The 19,694-nt window shown below is 48.2% G+C and overlaps 1 pseudogene; it reads right to left on the reverse strand.

The window, feature by feature from the left end:
* Nucleotides 1–7,847: 7,847 nt before the first annotated feature.
* Nucleotides 7,848–15,297, reverse strand: LOC142257577 (olfactory receptor 5V1-like; annotated as a pseudogene).
* Nucleotides 15,298–19,694: the final 4,397 nt, after the last annotated feature.

Raw genomic sequence — 19,694 nt, forward strand, 5'->3', positions numbered from 1 at the left:
TATAGGATGCCACTAGGTACACTGAGTGTTTGCTAGTATAATGGCTTGGTTAGAATGAGTTGTAGTGTGCAACGCAGGCAGACGCGCTCTGCAAATGTCTTTGCACTAGTGGGACTATAGCAAAGTCCAATAGCCACGTATAGGATGCCACTAGGTACACTGAGTGTTTGCTAGTATAATGGCTTGGTTAGAATGAGTTGTAGTGTGCAACGCAGGCAGACGCGCTCTGCAAATGTCTTTGCACTAGTGGGACTATAGCAAAGTCCAATAGCCACGTATAGGATGCCACTAGGTACACTGAGTGTTTGCTAGTATAATGGCTTGGTTAGAATGAGTTGTAGTGTGCAACGCAGGCAGACGCGCTCTGCAAATGTCTTTGCACTAGTGGGACTATAGCAAAGTCCAATAGCCACGTATAGGATGCCACTAGGTACACTGAGTGTTTGCTAGTATAATGGCTTGGTTAGAATGAGTTGTAGTGTGCAACGCAGGCAGACGCGCTCTGCAAATGTCTTTGCACTAGTGGGACTATAGCAAAGTCCAATAGCCACGTATAGGATGCCACTAGGTACACTGAGTGTTTGCTAGTATAATGGCTTGGTTAGAATGAGTTGTAGTGTGCAATGCAGGCAGACGCGCTCTGCAAATGTCTTTGCACTAGTGGGACTATAGCAAAGTCCAATAGCCACGTATAGGATGCCACTAGGTACACTGAGTGTTTGCTAGTATAATGGCTTAGTTATCAGTTGGAGTGTGCAGAGGACAAGAGGGTACAGTGGCAGGATTGTGGTGCTCTGGGTAGAGGAATGGAAGACTGCCTTTCTATTCCCTCCTAATGGTGAAATGCAGGTAGGAAATCCCTGACCTGGGCTACACAGACGCTGTTGCTGTTTGCAGGACCTGTCACCTATGGCTCTCTGACCCTGCCGGTTGGAGCCCTTAAAAGGACTGCTATAAAGTGCTCTCCCTAAGCTGTCTAACGCTGTGTATGCAGCGCATACAGCTGTATCGGCTATAGGACTCAGGAAGACGGAGCTGCGACAGTGATGTCTGACACCAAAGACGCAGAAGGCAGATAATGGCGTCCGTGAAGAAAATGTCCGGTTTTATAATGCAGGGACATGTGACATGCAGATCCTATCACACATGCCGTTGCTTCTCTGGCTCAAAGTCCACTTAGCTGTGTGTGTGTCTGGGATTGGCTGACATGCTGGCCCGCCCCACAAGACGCGCGCGCTTAGGGAAGGAAGACAAGAAAAAAAAAAAAAAAAAATGGCGATCGCCATTATAGAAACAGCAGTGATCTGAAGGCGCTGTTCACGCACACTATACACTGAAATGTGATAATAGTTTGATTCACAGAGTGACTTACACTATTACAGCAGAAACCAAGCTATGATTTAGCTGTTTTTTGGCTGCTAGAACCGTTCTCGAACGTTTCTAGAACTACCGAGCTTTTGCAAAAAGCTCGAGTTCTAGTTCGATCTAGAACATGCCCCAAAATCACTCGAGCCGCGAACTGGAGAACCACGAACCACGAACCGCGCTCAACTCTAGTCATGGATCCACAAGGAATTTACTACCCCTGTGTCATCCTGGGGAGAGTAAATGCTTGTGGATTTGGAATGTGCTTGATGCAGAACAAAACATCCGGTTTGCAACTAGGCCACAAGTGCTGCCACTGAAGGGGTGGGTGTGTGTGGGGCCCAATTTTTGGAAAAAAGGGAGACTCCGCTGTTTTTAAAAATGATCCAAGATGCACAGAGCTGGGATCAGGAAAGACTTTGCTACCTACCCCAGTGTCATCCTGGGGACGGTTAAGTATGGCGTATTTTTGAATGTGCTTGATGCAAATCTAGCTGTGAAGTGTACGACTGGGGCACAAGTGCTGCCACTGAATGGGTGGGTGTGTGTGGGGCCCAATTTTTGGAAAAAAGGGAGACTCCGCTTGGAGTAACCCTTGCTTGCATTGTTTTTAAAAATGATCCAAGATGCACAGAGCTGGGATCAGGAAAGACTTTGCTACCTACCCCGGTGTCATCCTGGGGACGGTTAAGTATGGCGTATTTTTGAATGTGCTTGATGCAAATCTAGCTGAGAAGTGTACAACTGGGGCACAAGTGCTGCCACTGAAGGGGTGGGTGTGTGTGGGGCCCAATTTTTGGAAAAAAGGGAGACTCCGCTTGGAGTCACCTTGCGGTGTTTTACATGATTTTAGAAGGGCATGCCATGCCTATATCTGTGTCTCCTTCTCTTTTTTCTTGTCCTGCTCTTTTGTTTTCGCATGAGTATATGTGCTTGTCACTTTCCCATGTGTTTGTGTTGTGTTGTGAGTTGTTTGTCACCTATTGGACACCTTTGAGGGTGTTTTCTAGGTGTTTTTATGTGTTTGTGATTGCCTGCCATTGTTTCCTATGCGGTTCGAGTGGTTCGTCGAACGTTCGCCGATATCGAACTCGAACAAGACCTCCGTTCGGCGAACCGAACTCGAACCGAACCGCGACCGGTTCGCTCATCTCTAGTCCTCAGCGCCACATGGCCCTGCTAGGCTTCACCCACTTTGCACTCCGCCGCCCGCACACATGGCCCTGCTAGGCTCCACCCACCTCACACTCTGCCGCCCGCACACATGGCCCTGCTAGGCTCCACCCACCTCACATTCCGCACACATGGCCCCGCTTGGCTCCACCCACCTCGCACTCCGCACACATTACCCCGCTAGGCTCCACCCACCTCGCACTCCGCACACATGGCCCCGCTCGGCTTACCTGCGGTGATGAAGTCCTGGCCTCCCGACCTCAGCGCTGTCACTGTCCGCCATGGCTGCCGCTTTACATTTCCTCTCTCTGCCGACCCGAGACTGTGACTAGCGGTGATGTCACAGGCTCCGGCGATACTTGGCTGTGAAGGCGGCGGTCATTGAAGTCAGTGACAGCTCTGCTGTCAGCAGTGCAGGAGATCGTCACCGCAGGTAATGTACCTCGCTCCTGACAGCAGCACTTTTCATGCCCTGCAGTGACCTGGGCTGACCTATTGATGTTAGCTCATGTCACTGCACTGCTCTCCCAGCCAATGGGGAACATTCTGTTCTTCATTGACTGGGATAGTGACTATGGTATGGATCGTCATGGGAACCCCTTGGATTACAGCAGACCTGGATTTGTTTTTCTTTCTAATAAATTGGTGAAAGCGGGAATGTGTTGGGGAGTGTTTTTTCAAATAAAAATGTGTTTGTCGTCTATTTTTTTTTATTACTGACTGGGTTGGTAATGTCGGGTATCTGATAGACGCCTGACCTCACGAACCCCAGGGCTTGATGCCAGGTGACATTACACATCTGGTATTAACCCCATATATTACCCTTTTTGCCACCGCACCAGGGCAACGGGATGAGCTGGGGCGAAGCACCAGGATTGGCGCATCTAATGGATGCGCCACTTCTGGGTCAGCTGTGGCCTGCTATTTTTAGGCTGGGGAGAGTTCAATAACCATGAACCTTTCTAGTCTGAGAATATCAGACCCCAGCTGTCCGCTTTACCTTGGCTGGTGATCCAATTTTGGGAGGACCCCCACGTGTTTTTTTTAAAAATTATTTATTTAATTAAAAATAACAGCGTGGGGTGCCCTCAGATTTGGATTACCAGCCAAGGTGAAGCTGCCAGCTGTGGTCTGCAGGCTGCAGCCGTCTGCTTTACCCTTGCTGGCTATCAAAAATAGGGGGAACCCCACATCATTTTTTTTTTCAAATTTATTTTTTTTTTTTTTTATTAAATACAAGGCTAAGCACCCCTTAGTGCCACATGAAAGGCACCAAAGGGTGCAAAATTACAAAATGCAGGAGAGTGGGACATTATGTGTCTTTCTGCCATTATAATGACAGAAAAGACTGATATGAAGTGTACAAGCACAAGAAAATTACCAGAGAGCTCTACGCTGTGAAAAGCAGTAGAAAATGGCACTGGAGTGAACATGTGACCGCCTCATGTAGGTTGAAGCTACGGATCCTGGGTAAATTTATGTATTTTCCCTCCTTCAGTTTTTTTGCAGTACGCAAAAAAAAAAGGGAAGGCACACGGATGACAAACGGAGGACATACGGACCGTATACGGAACGGAAACGGATGCCACATGGATGCACCCGTGAAAAAAACAGACCGTTTTTTGCGGACCGCAAAAACGGATCGGTAGTGTGAATGAAGCCTTATTCTGATCTGCCGTTTATAAACAGCAGGCAGAAATAAGTGAATAGCGCCCCCCAGCGTCAGAAAATCTCCGGGGTTTCAGGGGGTAGCTGAGACCCTGGAGATCATGATTCAGGCCGGTTTTTCCTGTTCCCGCTCACGTGATCACCGGTATACACCGTATACCAATGATCACGTTACAGTAAATGACAGCGCCGGTAAAAAATTATTTATCTCCCATCTGGCATGAACAAACATGTCAGATGGGAGTTAAATCTCTTCCCTGGTCCCCCGATGTCGCCAAAGTGCCCCCCCACCCCATCCCGGAAATCCAAGCTGGCCGCGCGCACAGCAGCGCGCCGGCCGCATTCACTCTACTCCTCTGATTTCTGTCGCATGTGTCATGGCACTCCTCCCCAGGCCCTGCCAGGTCACCCTCTATAATCCCACCGGTGTTACCCGGTGTCCTACAGTACCTGTGCAGTGTTGATCCCCCGCAGCCCCCTCCTTCACAATAGACGCTGCCGCATGCACAGAGCGGCTGTCAGCTCAGCTTGCTGTGTTCAGACACAGTGAGTGGTGGTAACCATGCATCTGTAAGCTACTGCAATGCCCTGCTCATGAGATAAGGAACATAGTTGATCAGGAGAGCTATACTACATTTCCAAATGGAGGTATTTGATTTTATAGTTGCCCTGCTGAACGACTACCAAACATGAGAGTCCATTATACGCCACAAAAAAACATGTCTAAATAGCGAGCTCTGTTGTTTAGTATTCATTCATCTGGATAACTGGACTTAAAGCAGTATTCCATCTCCAAGATCCTATCCCCAATATATAGTAGGTGGAATAGCAATAATATCAGCAAATACCAATATTTGGAAATGTAGAATAGTTCTCCTGATTAGGCATGCCCTTACCTCATGAGCAGGGCATTCAGCTTTGGTAGCAACACTTACGACATGGACTCTGCTTCTGTGGACCCAGGGAGAGTGGGTGCAGATTCATTGCTTCCACACTCCTCACATGGAGGGTCTGCACTCCTAGAAAATGAGGGATACCTTCCCTGAGCGTGTCCCCCCATATTCTAGACGGTCCAGAGTCATCGTGGGACCCCTCTATTTTTTTTCCTTACAATAAATTGGTGAAAGAGGGAATGTTTTGGGGAGTGTTTTTTCAAATACATTTTTTTTTGTCTATGTGTTTTGTTAGTACTGACAGTTTGTGATATCGGGTATGTGATAGACGCCATCACATCACAAACTGCTGGGCTTGATGTCAGGTGACCTTACAGCTAGTGTCAAGCCCATTTATTACCTCGTTTGCCACTGCACCAAGGCACGGGATGAGCTGGGTTAAAGCGCCAGGATTGGCGCATCTAGTGGATGCGCTACTTCTGGGGCACCTGTGGCCTGCTATTTTAAGGGCCAATAACTATGGACCTTCCCACCCTGAGAATACCAGACCACAGCTGTCCGCTCTACTATGGCTGGTGATCCAATTTGGGGGGGAACCTACATTTTTTTTGTAATTATTAATATTTATAAAATAATTATAAAAAAGAGCCTGGGGTGACCTCCACATTGGATCCCCAACCACAGTAAATCTGCCAGCTGTTGTTTTCAGGCTACAGCTGTCTGCTTTACCCTAGCTGGCTATCAAAAATGGGGGGACCCAACGTATTTTTTTTTTTTTAAATATTTTTTTTAAATAAAAAAAATTAATGGGGTTCCCTGTATTTTGATTGCCAGCCAAGGTCGCGCCAGGCAGATGGGGGTGGCAACCCGTAGCTGTCTGCTTTATCTGCGCTGAGAATCAAAAATACCGCGGAGGGCTACGTCTTTTTTTTAAAGATTTCTTTTTACAGCACTGTGATGTCCAGCAATCAAAATACAGGGAAGCCCTTTTTTCTTTTAGTTATTTAAATAAATAATTTAAAAAAATATATATGGGCTCCCGCTGCATTTTTTTGTATTGCTAGCTAAGGATAATCCAAGCAGCTACTGACTGCTAACCCCCACTGCTTGGTGTTACCTTCACTGGCAATGGAAAATGCAGGGAATCATTTTTTATTTTTTTTTTGCCAAAAAACTACAAAAAAATGACGTGTGCTTCGCCATATTTTTGTATGCTAGCCAGGTACAGCAGGCAGGTACAGCTTCCCCCAACCCCCAGCTGCCTATTTGTATCCGGCTGGGAACTAAAAATATAGGGAAGCCCTTTTTTTAATTATTTCATGAATTTCATAAAATGATTAAAAAAAAAAAAACACGTGGGCTTCGCCTCATTTTTGTGTCCAGCCGGGTACAACTAGGCAGCGGGGGATTGGATCCGCAGCACAGGTTAGCCCGATGTTTCTGGGCCCCTCCGCTGCGAATTGCAGTCCGCAGCCGCCCCAGAAAATGACGCTCTCATAGAAGCGCCATCATCTGGCGCTGTATCCAACTCTTCCAGCAGCCCTGAATATCGAATATATATAGTGGGTAATAATGAGTTAATACTAGCTTTGTTTTACTAGCTAGTATTAAGCCAGAGATTCTTAATGTCAGGCAAGTTTGATCCGGCCATTAAGAATCTCCAATAAAGGGTTAAAAAAAAGACACCACACAGAGAAAAAATACTTTAATAGAAATAAATACACAGACACATTAGAGACTCCATCTTTATTACTCCCTCTTATCCCTCCACGATCCATGGTCTTCTGTCTTCTTTCTCCTTCAACACATGCAGCTCTGCTACATCAGCAGCACTGCATGGGAGAAAGACGCTGCTGCTCCCCGTGCAAGCTTTTCACTCCGTGAGTGATCAGTGCTGCTGGCTGTTAGCGGTACCGACCCCGCTGACAGACAGGTTGCCATACCAATGGTGCTCCGATCACGTGATTCCCGGTGCAGCTGCGGCTGTTAGCGGTGACGTCACCGCTAACAGGCGCGTTGCTATGGCAACGGTGATCTCCGTTATTTACCGGCTGTGTTAGCCGGTCAAAAATGAAACGGGGAAGCAAAACGGGGAGTCGACCATGTGCCAGAGCATGTCGCCGGTACACGGCGATACATAAACGTCCACCGTGTACCAGAGAGTGCAATGACAGGACCTAGCATGATGTCAAAGCCAAGTGACCAGTCTGTAGCCAATGAGATAATAGACACATGACTGGTCACATGGCTATTTTGACGTCACGATAGGTCCTGCATCACTGCTGGTTACCAGGAGGATGCAGCGAAAGCGGCAAGAGACAGAGTGCAGGACGCATCACGGGCACCGGTAAGTGTTATGGCAATGTTTATTAACTGTATGTGTACATTTATAATGTGTTTTTATGTGTTTGTGATTGCCTCCCATTGTTTTCAATGGGGTTCGAGAGGTTCGTCGAACGGCTCGTCGAACGGGGCACTGTTCGACGAACGGGGCACCGTTCGACGAACCGAACTCGAACTCCAGGGGGGTGGCTCATCTCTAGTCATGATGGCTAAATCTCATTCCCCTCTGTTTTCTAACATTACTTTGATATGGAGCGCAATGTAGGTTCTGATGACCTTAAGCAAAGAAGTTCGTACTGATTAAGGTTAATTGCCAGGTTGTCTTTAATTCTTTATTGGGTGGCAAAATTTGGTCCTACTCGTGGTGTCCATTTTGATGCTTGACATGCAAATGCCCTGTTTGTTTTAAGGAGATTTGATTTTATTTTTTAAAAGTTTTAATGCACCATTCTTAACATCCTTATTTCTAATGCTGTAGATGATGGGATTCAACATAGGAGTGACTACCGTATAGAGAACAGAAACTGCCTTGTCTGCCTCTGAAGTGGAAGAAGATCGAGGCTGAAGATACACGAACATGAGGGTTCCATAATACATGGTGATAACGGTGAGGTGAGAGGCGCATGTAGAGAAAGCTTTTTGTCTTCCTTTTGAGGAACGAATGTTTAAAACTGTTGAAATGATTTGTATGTATGAAACTACGGTCAAGAAGAAAGCAAACATAACAATGATCCCGGTTGCTACATACATTGCAACTTCATTGAGCCAAGGCTCTTTGCAGGACAATTTTAAGAAAGGAGGAACCTCACAAAAGAAATTATTGACTTGATGAGACTTGCAGAAAGGTAATTGGAAAATGAGGATCACATGTATGAGGGCATTTATTACACCCATACCCCATGATAAAAGAGCTAAACAAACACACATCTTCCTGTTCATAATAGTGTTATAATGTAATTGTTACGGGGGGCTGTCTGATAATAACCGAAAGGAGTATCAGACAGTCAGGGTCCACCGTGCAAAGACTTTGCTGCAGACTATGGCAGAGTGCAATACCTCTGTTAACTCACAGAAGGATATAATAAGTAAGTAAATATAATAAGTAAAGCAATTCCTCCCTTACTTGGAGGGTGTGTGGAATGATCTCTGTTAATAATCACAGAGACAAAGGCAATGTGTGCGAAATGGCACCTACCTAGGTCCGCTCTTCTAGTGGTGCAAAAGAGACGAACAGCAGCATAAGCCGCACAAAGCTCCTACCTGCGTTCGCTCCACTAGTGTGCGAGGACACGAACCACTAGATATGGCACCTGCCTAGGTCCGCTCTTCTAGTGGTGCAAAAGAGACGAACAGCAGCGTAAGCCGCACAAAGCTCCTACCTCTGTTCGCTCCCCTAGTGTGCGAGGATACGAACAACTGCCAGACGCAGTATAAGGAACGTTACCCTAGCGGCAACGTCCACCTACGAGTAGAATCACAAGGCCCAGCCAGACCATGTGCCTCAGGCACCTGCCTATGTCCGCTCCCCTAAGAGGTAAGGATACGGACAGCAGCCGAAGCTGTAAGGTATAAGAACGCTACCCTGCCGGTAGCGCTCACCTAGCATAGACAGAGGAATGCCTAGAGGAACGCGCACAGAGCGTCTACTCATATGCATGAACCAAGAGGACTGAGCACCATGCGGCGTGTGTCAGGGTCTTATATAGACTCTGTGCCTCATCCAAGATGGAGGACACCAGAGCCAATCCGCTGCCAGAACGACAGGAGTGACGTCATGCTGGCCTATCACCGAGCAAGACGTCACAAGCACATGACCAGCGACCAATCGGCATAGAAGGTGTCAGAGACATGTGACCTCGTGTCAGCGATGATGTCACCCGCACATGTGCAATGGCTCCAAGATTGGACTTAGTCTCCGGCGCTCGCACATGTGCAGTAGCAAGAAATCTGGACTTAGTCTCCAGCGCTCGCACATGTGCAGTAGCAAGAAATCTGGACTTAGTCTCCAGCGCTCGCACATGTGCAGTAGCAAGAAATCTGGACTTAGTCTCCAGCGCTCGCACATGTGCAGTAGCAAGAAATCTGGACTTAGTCTCCAGCGCTCGCACATGTGCAGTAGCAAGAAATCTGGACATAGTCTCCAGTGCTCGCAGCAACCGTAACAGTACCTCCCCCTCAAGGGCCCCCCTCCCGGCGACGCAGGTAATCGGCAACTAAGTCGGGAGCATGGACAGCCTCCTCAGGCTCCCAAGAGCGATGTTCCGGGCCATAGCCCTCCCAATCTATCAAGAAGAACCTGCGCCCTCTAACCATCTTAGAACCAACTATGGCTCGGACCTCATAGCTAGAGCGAGAGGAATCAGAGGCAGGAGAGTGCACTTCACGAGCGTGAGGTAAAATAGCCGGCTTTAGCAGTGAGACATGGAATTTGTCATGAATCCTAAGATGGACAGGTAACTTCAATTGATAGACTACAGGATTTACCTGTCGAAGAACCTCATAAGGACCCAGGAAGCGAGGAGCAAATTTGACAGAGCTCACTCTAAGTCTCACGTGTTTTGCAGAGAGCCACACAAAGTCCCCTGGAGAAAAGACAGGAGCCGGGCGACGAAACCGATCGGACACCGTCTTCATACGGTCCTTAGCTGCTTGGATCGACTCTTGAGTCCGATCCCAAACCTCTCTGGCATTAGTTGCCCAGTCGGCCACAAGAGGAGGAGGTGCAGCAGCGGGAAACGGTACTGGTACCCTAGGGTGTTGCCCATTATTGAGTACGAACGGTGTCTGCCCAGTGGCCTCAGCCAGCGAATTGTTAAGGGCAAATTCTGCCCAGGGTAGGAGGGAGGACCAGTTATCGTGGTTCTCAGCAACAAAGTGTCGAAGGTATATAATCATAGATTGATTGGTACGTTCAACCAAACCATTAGTCTCCGGATGGTATGCCGAAGAGAGATTCAACTCAATTTGCAGAAGGCTACAAAGATCTCGCCAGAAACGGGAAGTAAATTGCGGGCCTCTATCACAAATGATACGATCTGGCATCCCGTGAAGCCTAAAGACATGCTTGAGGAATAGTTTGGCTAGTACCCTGGAAGATGGGATTCTCGATAACGGTACGAGATGAACCATCCGGGAGAAATGGTCCGTAATGACCCACACAAATCTATGTCCCTGTGAACATGGAAGATCACCCACAAAGTCCATGCCTACCACCTCCCATGGTCTATCTGGCACTGGTAAAGGATGCAAGAGCCCAGCCGGTCTCTGCCGTAATGGACGGTTGCGAGCACACGAGTAGCAGGAACCGACATATCTCTTGACGTGGCTGGCTAAGTGTGGCCACCAATACCACCTCTCCAGTAACTCTCGTGTCCGCCTAATACCAAAATGCCCACCCACCTTTGAGGTGTGGGCCCATGACAGTATATCATTCTGTCGATCAGGCGGAACAAAGGTCTTGCCCGATGGGATTTGGTCTAACGTCACAGGGGAGAGCGTATGAAAAACCCTGGAGGGAAGGATAAGACGAGGTTCGTCAATCTCTTCCTGGGTAGAAAGCATAGAGCGAGACAGGGCGTCTGCCTTGTTATTCTTACTCCCAGACAGATAGTTGATGGAGAAGTGAAAGCGGGAGAAAAACAAGGACCAGCGGGCTTGGCGAGGATTCAGACGCTGAGCGGTTTGTAAGTACGTCAGATTCTTATGGTCTGTATAGACCTGGAAAGGATGTTTCGCTCCTTCCAGCAAGTGACGCCACTCCTCCAAGGCTAATCTCAAGGCGAGCAGTTCCCTATCCCCAATGGTATAGTTTCTCTCTGCCGGTGAAAAGGTTTTAGCAAAGAAGAAACACGGCCTTTTTCTACCTGCACCGTTCTTTTGATACAAGACCGCACCAGCACCCACTGAAGAGGCATCAACCTCTAAGAGGAAGGGCTTATTCTCATCGGGTCTTTGAAGAACGGGAGCAGTTGAAAAGTGTCTTTTTACTGCCTCAAAAGCCTGAGATGTCTCAGTAGACCAGGCTTTGGGATTAGCACCTTTCTTAGTCAAGGCCACCAAAGGGGCCACCAAAGTAGAAAAATGGGGTATGAACTGCCTGTAATAATTTATGAATCCTAAGAAGCGTTGCACCGCCTTCAAGGAATGAGGTTCGGACCATTGCAGGACAGCAGAGAGCTTCGCAGGATCCATAGCCAGACCCTCTTGTGAGATAATGTAACCCAAAAAAGGCAATGAGGACTGCTCGAATACACATTTCTCGAGTTTAGCAAACAATGAGTGCTCCCTTAAACGGGAAAGGACACGAACGACATCCTGACGATGAGTCTCCAGATCAGGAGAAAAAATCAGGATGTCGTCTAGATACACCACTACTGAGGATAACAGTAAATCCCTGAACACATCGTTTACGAAGTCCTGAAATACTGCGGGTGCATTACATAACCCAAAAGGCATGACGAGGTATTCATAGTGACCGTCTCGGGTGTTAAAAGCGGTCTTCCATTCGTCACCCTTTCGAATTCGTACCAAGTTATACGCACCCCGCAGATCCAACTTTGTAAAAACTTGAGCTCCTCTCAGTCTGTCAAAGAGCTCCGAAATTAAAGGTAATGGGTATTTGTTCTTTATTGTGATTGCGTTGAGACCCCTGTAATCTATGCAGGGACGCAAATCACCCTCTTTCTTCCGAACAAAGAAAAACCCAGCTCCCGCGGGAGAGACAGACTTACGAATGAACCCCTTCTCTAAACTCTCTCTTATATAGGTCGACATGGCCTCCGACTCAGGTATCGACAGGGGGTAAACCCTGCCTTTAGGTGGAACCGAACCTGGGATAAGGTCTATGGCACAGTCATACGGCCTATGGGGTGGAAGAACCTCAGCACCCTGTTTGGAGAACACGTCAGCGAAATCCAAATAGGGTGTAGGTATGGGAGAGAGATCAGTTGATGCAACCGCAACGACCTTAGGTGGTAAGGGAAGACATCGGGACTGACATTTCGAACCCCAACTAATAATGCTGTCAGACTCCCAGTCAATGTGAGGAGCATGAGTCCGAAGCCATGGAAGACCCAGAAGGACGTCGTCTATACCCTCAGGCAAAACAAGAAAAGAAATCTCCTCTATGTGACCCTGAGACAGGGAAAGGCGCAAGGGAACTGTCCTCAATGTAATGGAGTCAGACAACATAGTTCCATTAACAACACGGACAGGAATAGGTGCCTCTAACATGATAGAGGGAATATTGTGTCCCTTTACAAATCCTGAGGACACAAAAATCCCGTCAGCTCCGGAATCCACAAAAGCCATAATAGGCCATGTATTCTCAGATAACGAGAGCTGACCTGGGATACAACACTTAGAGGGTGCAGAAGACGTCTCTAGTAACCCCCCTCTAATGGTTACTAGGCCAGGGAGTTTCCCTGACGACTAGGACACTTGTTGGCATAGTGCCCAGCCTGACGACATACGTAACATATAGGAGGACCAGACTTGCGTAGTCTGGAGAACGTATGACCTAACTCCATAGGAGTGGGAGATGTTTCAGATGCTGAGGAAGATGGTAGTGGACCCTCAACAACTGGAATAGCCCGATGCTTAGGGCGTGAGGAAGAGACCTCGAGTCTACGTTCCTTATGGCGTACATCGATCCTCGTTGCTACTGTGATCAAGTCCTCCAGAGAAGCAGGGACCTCACGAGTAGCAAGGGCATCCTTGACATAGCCTGCCAGCCCTCTCCAGAAGATAGGAATCAACACCTTCTCTGGCCAATCTAGTTCTGCCACCAGAGTTCTAAAAGCAATGGCATAAGAACTAGTGGATAACGAACCCTGAGATAGATCTAACAGTCTCAGGGCCGCATCATGGGTAACCTGCGGACCCATGAATACCGCCTTAAGAGCATCAAGAAAGTCTTGATGTCTCAGAGTAACCACATCAGAGCGCTCCCATAGGGGAGTCGCCCATTCTAAGGCTTTGTCCTGAAGTAAGGAGATGATAAAGCCTACTCTGGACCTCTCCGTAGAGAAGCGAGAAGAGTTGACCTCTAGGTGTATCTGACACTGACTAATGAAACCACGACATGATCTGGCATCGCCAGAATATCTGTTTGGCAGAGCAAGTCGAGGATCATGTGCAGATGTCACCATGGTCTGAGGTTTATCCTCTATACTCTTGAGCCGTGACTCAAGTACTTGTATGTAACGGTGTAACTGCTGATATTCTGCCATAACTGCCAGACCCTTGGCTCAGTCCTAATGTTACGGGGGGCTGTCTGATAATAACCGAAAGGAGTATCAGACAGTCAGGGTCCACCGTGCAAAGACTTTGCTGCAGACTATGGCAGAGTGCAATACCTCTGTTAACTCACAGAAGGATATAATAAGTAAGTAAATATAATAAGTAAAGCAATTCCTCCCTTACTTGGAGGGTGTGTGGAATGATCTCTGTTAATAATCACAGAGACAAAGGCAATGTGTGCGAAATGGCACCTACCTAGGTCCGCTCTTCTAGTGGTGCAAAAGAGACGAACAGCAGCATAAGCCGCACAAAGCTCCTACCTGCGTTCGCTCCACTAGTGTGCGAGGACACGAACCACTAGATATGGCACCTGCCTAGGTCCGCTCTTCTAGTGGTGCAAAAGAGACGAACAGCAGCGTAAGCCGCACAAAGCTCCTACCTCTGTTCGCTCCCCTAGTGTGCGAGGATACGAACAACTGCCAGACGCAGTATAAGGAACGTTACCCTAGCGGCAACGTCCACCTACGAGTAGAATCACAAGGCCCAGCCAGACCATGTGCCTCAGGCACCTGCCTATGTCCGCTCCCCTAAGAGGTAAGGATACGGACAGCAGCCGAAGCTGTAAGGTATAAGAACGCTACCCTGCCGGTAGCGCTCACCTAGCATAGACAGAGGAATGCCTAGAGGAACGCGCACAGAGCGTCTACTCATATGCATGAACCAAGAGGACTGAGCACCATGCGGCGTGTGTCAGGGTCTTATATAGACTCTGTGCCTCATCCAAGATGGAGGACACCAGAGCCAATCCGCTGCCAGAACGACAGGAGTGACGTCATGCTGGCCTATCACCGAGCAAGACGTCACAAGCACATGACCAGCGACCAATCGGCATAGAAGGTGTCAGAGACATGTGACCTCGTGTCAGCGATGATGTCACCCGCACATGTGCAATGGCTCCAAGATTGGACTTAGTCTCCGGCGCTCGCACATGTGCAGTAGCAAGAAATCTGGACTTAGTCTCCAGCGCTCGCACATGTGCAGTAGCAAGAAATCTGGACTTAGTCTCCAGCGCTCGCACATGTGCAGTAGCAAGAAATCTGGACTTAGTCTCCAGCGCTCGCACATGTGCAGTAGCAAGAAATCTGGACTTAGTCTCCAGCGCTCGCACATGTGCAGTAGCAAGAAATCTGGACATAGTCTCCAGTGCTCGCAGCAACCGTAACAGTAATGGTCTACAGATGGCTGCAAACCTATCATAAGCCATGACTGATAGTAAGATACATTCTGTTGCCCCAAGTACCAATGCGAAGAACATCTGAAAAGCACAGCCAAGTAGCGAAACACTCTTGTCCTTGGATAAAGTATTTATGAGGAGTACAGGAACAATGGTGGAGGAGAAGCAGACATCAATAACAGAGAGATTACTCAGAAAGAAGTACATGGGGGTGTGTAAGGTTGGATTGGTGCTCACCACAATAATAAGTAAAAAGTTTCCTGAAAATGTACACATGTACATCACCAATACTATAAGGAAACATAAATTCCGAAGGTAAGGAACAGTAGATAAGCCAAGTAGAAAGAAAAAGTTTGGACTTGTTTGGTTTGAGTTCTCCATATATTTTTTTCATGTATCTGAAAGAAAACATGAGGAGCACAGAATTGGTGATAAAGTTCACTATGACAACATCATCCATAGCTTAGATGTTGTTAAAAAGTAAAACTCTATTCCCGCTTCAATTATAATATATGTTTAATCTATGTGTTATGCGCCGCGGTTCTCCTTCATCATGGGTCATATCACGGGTTGTATAATAGCAGGTCTGCCAAGCAGAATAATGATGCCCAATAGTCCAAAAATCATAAACAAAATAATAGCAGGGACTAAAACTTAACTTTTACTCAATAGCTAGATAAAATCAGTAATGATAATAATAAAGTGCTTGTGCATAAATAGTGCAAACAATAAAGTGCCACATGGCAGCGCATAGGCTTGATCTCACCCAAACTTCATCCATGGGCTGGACAGCACATCGGTCCCAAGGTGAGAGGTCACAGGCCAGAAGAATAAGGTGGACGGGTATGGTACAAAAAACCCTGTTGCGCCCCGTGGATAAACTTCCGCCCTGACAAGGGCAGCACCCAAATAAGATGTCTGCCCCGCAACCACAAAAACAACCAAATAATGCCTCCCGACGCATTTCACTCTCAGTAATAAGAGTTCCTCAGGGGAGACGGAGGAAAAAATTCTTATGGAGAGATCCACCTGCAGTGGCAGAACCAAATAATGCCTCCCGACGCGTTTCCCTCTCAGTAATAAGAGTTCCTCAGGGGAGACGGAGGAAAAAATTCTTAGGGAGAGATGACGTCACCATTTGCCCAGCACACATAGGTTCACCTTTTTGGCCTGTGTTGATCCCTCCACTGCAGGTGGATCTCTCCCTAAGAATTTTTTCCTCCGTCTCCCCTGAGGAACTCTTATTACTGAGAGGGAAACGCGTCGGGAGGCATTATTTGGTTGTTTTTGTGGTTGCGGGGCAGACATCTTATTTGGGTGCTGCCCTTGTCAGGGAGGAAGTTTATCCATGGGGCACAACAGGGTTTTTTGTACCATACCCGTCCACCTTATTCTTCCGGCCTGTGACCTCTCACCTTGGGACCGATGTGCAGTCCAGCCCATGGATGAAATTTGGGTGAGATCAAGCCTATGCGCTGCCATGTGGCACTTTATTGTTTGCACTATTTATGCACAAGCACTTTATTATTATCATTACTGATTTTATCTAGCTATTGAGTAAAAGTTAAGTTTTAGTCCCTGCTATTATTTTGTCATATCACGGGTGCCTTCAGGTGACTCCGTCTCCCATTTTGACTTGGCTGCTGCTCAGCCTGGATGCTGATCTCAGCACTTAGCTTGTTCCCGTGATGCGCTGTTGGTTATTTGGTCTCTTGCAACTAAGTCTGAGAATTGCTTCACTGCACATGCGCGTGATGTGGCAGTGTCTCATTGGTTGTCTGACATTAGCAGGTCCTGTAACGTGGAATCAGGTCATTGGTCCTCGGACGTGAGCAGGTCTAATGACGTGGCACAGTCGGATTGGTCCATGGACAACACCCATGCTGACTGGGCGTGAATTGTTTGGAGCGGTACTAAGGTTATTTAACTCTCCCACTGGTGCACATGGGTGCATAGTTGTCACATTGTATTAGTGTGTAAGGGTGTCTGACTATCCGCCATTTCTGCTCCCTGGTAGCACACTGTGACCTAGTGAGTACTAACTCTCACTTAGGTTATCTAGAGATGCTGTCTTGTTCTATGCTCGGTATGCACACTGGCTATGTATGACAAACTTCACTACTACTCCTTGGTTGCTGGTTAAGTGTAGCTTTTATGAGTGTAGGTGTGGGCAATAATAGAACGCTTGAATTTGCGTCTTTCCTCTCTTCTTCTCTTCCTCGGCAGCGCCGTTAGTGTACTGCTGATCTTCTCTTTCTTTACATGCTTAGTTATTATAACCTCTGTGAGGTCAACAGCGGTTATAGCTTCAGGTTGTTTATTTTAACCTTTGTGAGGAAACAGTGGTTATCGCACATACCCCATACTCCGGTGTGTCATCAACACAGTATATCAGGTGTGCATTTGTACCTACTTTCAGATGTTGTGTCCGCTTTGCCCTTTGTGCTATTGGCTGCAATATTTCATCTCTGCACCGTGGACCCAAGGTTGCGATTGGGAATTTATTATTTCCTTTCAATCCGACAACCCCATAACAGTATGTTTAAGGAACGCTCACAGTGCATCAACCAAACATACTCATAGGGAAGGTGTTATTTAGGTATAAAGTGTAGTCAACTAGTCTATTCCATGCTGAGGTATAAGGCTAATGTAACACATATATTTAACACATTGTATGGTTTACAGTATATGAATGGGGTCCTATAGGCAACCACAGTAGGGCATTAAATGGTAATAAAGATGATTAAATTGAATTGTTGTGGAACAAATTCATTTTAGGAAATTCACTGGATTCAGTGAATTGGATCAATTTGCTATTCAATTAGTGAAAATAGAAAAAAAAATGCTCACTGCCACTGTACACAAGTCAGAACACTGACCTCAGTCATGGCTGCACCAAAATGCCTTGGTGAGTTTCAAAAGACTATGAAATTTTCAGTGGCTACATAGTACCGTACATCAAAGTCCATCATCAGAGGTATCCATCTAATTGAATGTATACTTCTATTGTGCAGCCAAATAGGAAAGACTATTAAAGCCTCTATAAAAGCAGAAGCAGGGAATGCAGCAGCCATTTTGTGGTGAATCTTATCAATAGAGAAATAGCCATAAAACACTGAATAAACATTACAGAAAGTGTGTGTGACAGCACAGCACCCATCCATTTACCCATAGCCATACATGTAGAGGTCAAATTACTAAGATTGTGTTAGAACTTAAAAAACTGTTCAACCTTCAGCTAGGAGGCATCAAAGTGTTACTGTTAGGGCCGGGTGGACGGGCGGACCCAGGAGGTGGATCCACTGGGCCGAACACCTCACTGAAGGCAAGGGGTCCGGTAGCCGGAGCACTACAGGTAGCAGGAGAGTCCGTTCAAGGAAGTGGAGTGTAGAAGTCCCTGGGACCACGGAGTCACCGAAGGTAGTCTGGGTGACGGAGCTCAGGTTCAGGCAGATTCCGGAACCGACGGAGCGAGAAGACGGGTCACCACAGGGATCAGAGATGGTATGGACTGACAGGATGGCGGACAGTCACCGTTCGGAGTTCGGGAATCATCAGGACCGGATGGCGAGGCAGGAGCGGCTCTAGGAGAGAGAGAGGTGAGTATATCGCAAGACACAAGGAGACCTGACTCCTAGCTTAGCAAACACGAAGAACAGGCCCCGCCCACTTGGAAAGGATTCCCCTATATACCCTGTACCTGATTCACCAATATCCTGTTGGAGGACACTGGCCCTTTTAAGAGAGGGTCAATGACCGCGCGCGCGCCCTAATGCGCATGCGCGAGGCCCGGGTGCCAGAAGCCAGTGCAGGGAGCGGTGAGCAGGAAGCAGGAGAGCCGGGCTGGGGCTGAGTAGCCGACGGGCGCCGGGAGCGGGGATCGGGCTGCCTGGGGACCACAGGCGATGAAGCAGGAAGGCTGTGGAGTGGGGGACCGGGAAGCCTGGCACGGGAGCGGCGGAGCGCTGCCTGAGAGCAAGGAAGCGTGGCAGGGGAGCCGGTAAGCAAGGCAGAGGAACCAGGGACCGTGGCCTGTTCTTACTGTTAGGGCCGGGTGGACGGGCGGACCCAGGAGGTGGATCCACTGGGCCGAACACCTCACTGAAGGCAAGGGGTCCGGTAGCCGGAGCACTACAGGTAGCAGGAGAGTCTGTTCAAGGAAGTGGAGTGTAGAAGTCCCTGGGACCACGGAGTCACCGAAGGTAGTCCGGGTGACGGAGCTCAGGTTCGGAGGCCGAGATGTTGTCAGGCAGAGTCCGGAACCGACGGAGCGAGAAGACGGGTCACCACAGGGATCAGAGATGGTATGGACTGACGGGATGGCGGACAGTCACCGTTCGGAGTTCGGGAATCGTCAGGACCGGATGGCGAGGCAGGAGCGGCTCTAGGAGAGAGAGAGGTGAGTATATCGAGCAGGAAGCAGGAGAGCCGGGCTGGGGCTGAGTAGCCGACGGGCGCCGGGAGCGGGGACCGGGCTGCCTGGGGACCACAGGCGATGAAGCAGGAAGGCTGTGGAGCGGGGGACCGGGAGGCCTGGCACGGGAGCGGCGGAACGAGGCCTGAGAGCGAGGAAGCGTGGCAGGGGAGCCGGTAAGCAAGGCAGGGGAGCCGGGGACCGTGGCACGGGAGCTGGGGAGCGTGACAGTTACACAGAATCCTTTAAAATTTTGTAAATCTTATTTTGTGGAAAAAATTCAGTGAATCTGTTAATTTTGAATTTCAAATTGTTCCAGATCCATACCTACAATGGAAAGCAAAAGTTAGATATACACTGGAGA

The sequence above is a fragment of the Anomaloglossus baeobatrachus genome, chromosome 12 (assembly GCF_048569485.1).
Source record: "Anomaloglossus baeobatrachus isolate aAnoBae1 chromosome 12, aAnoBae1.hap1, whole genome shotgun sequence".
NCBI lineage: Eukaryota > Metazoa > Chordata > Amphibia > Anura > Aromobatidae > Anomaloglossus > Anomaloglossus baeobatrachus.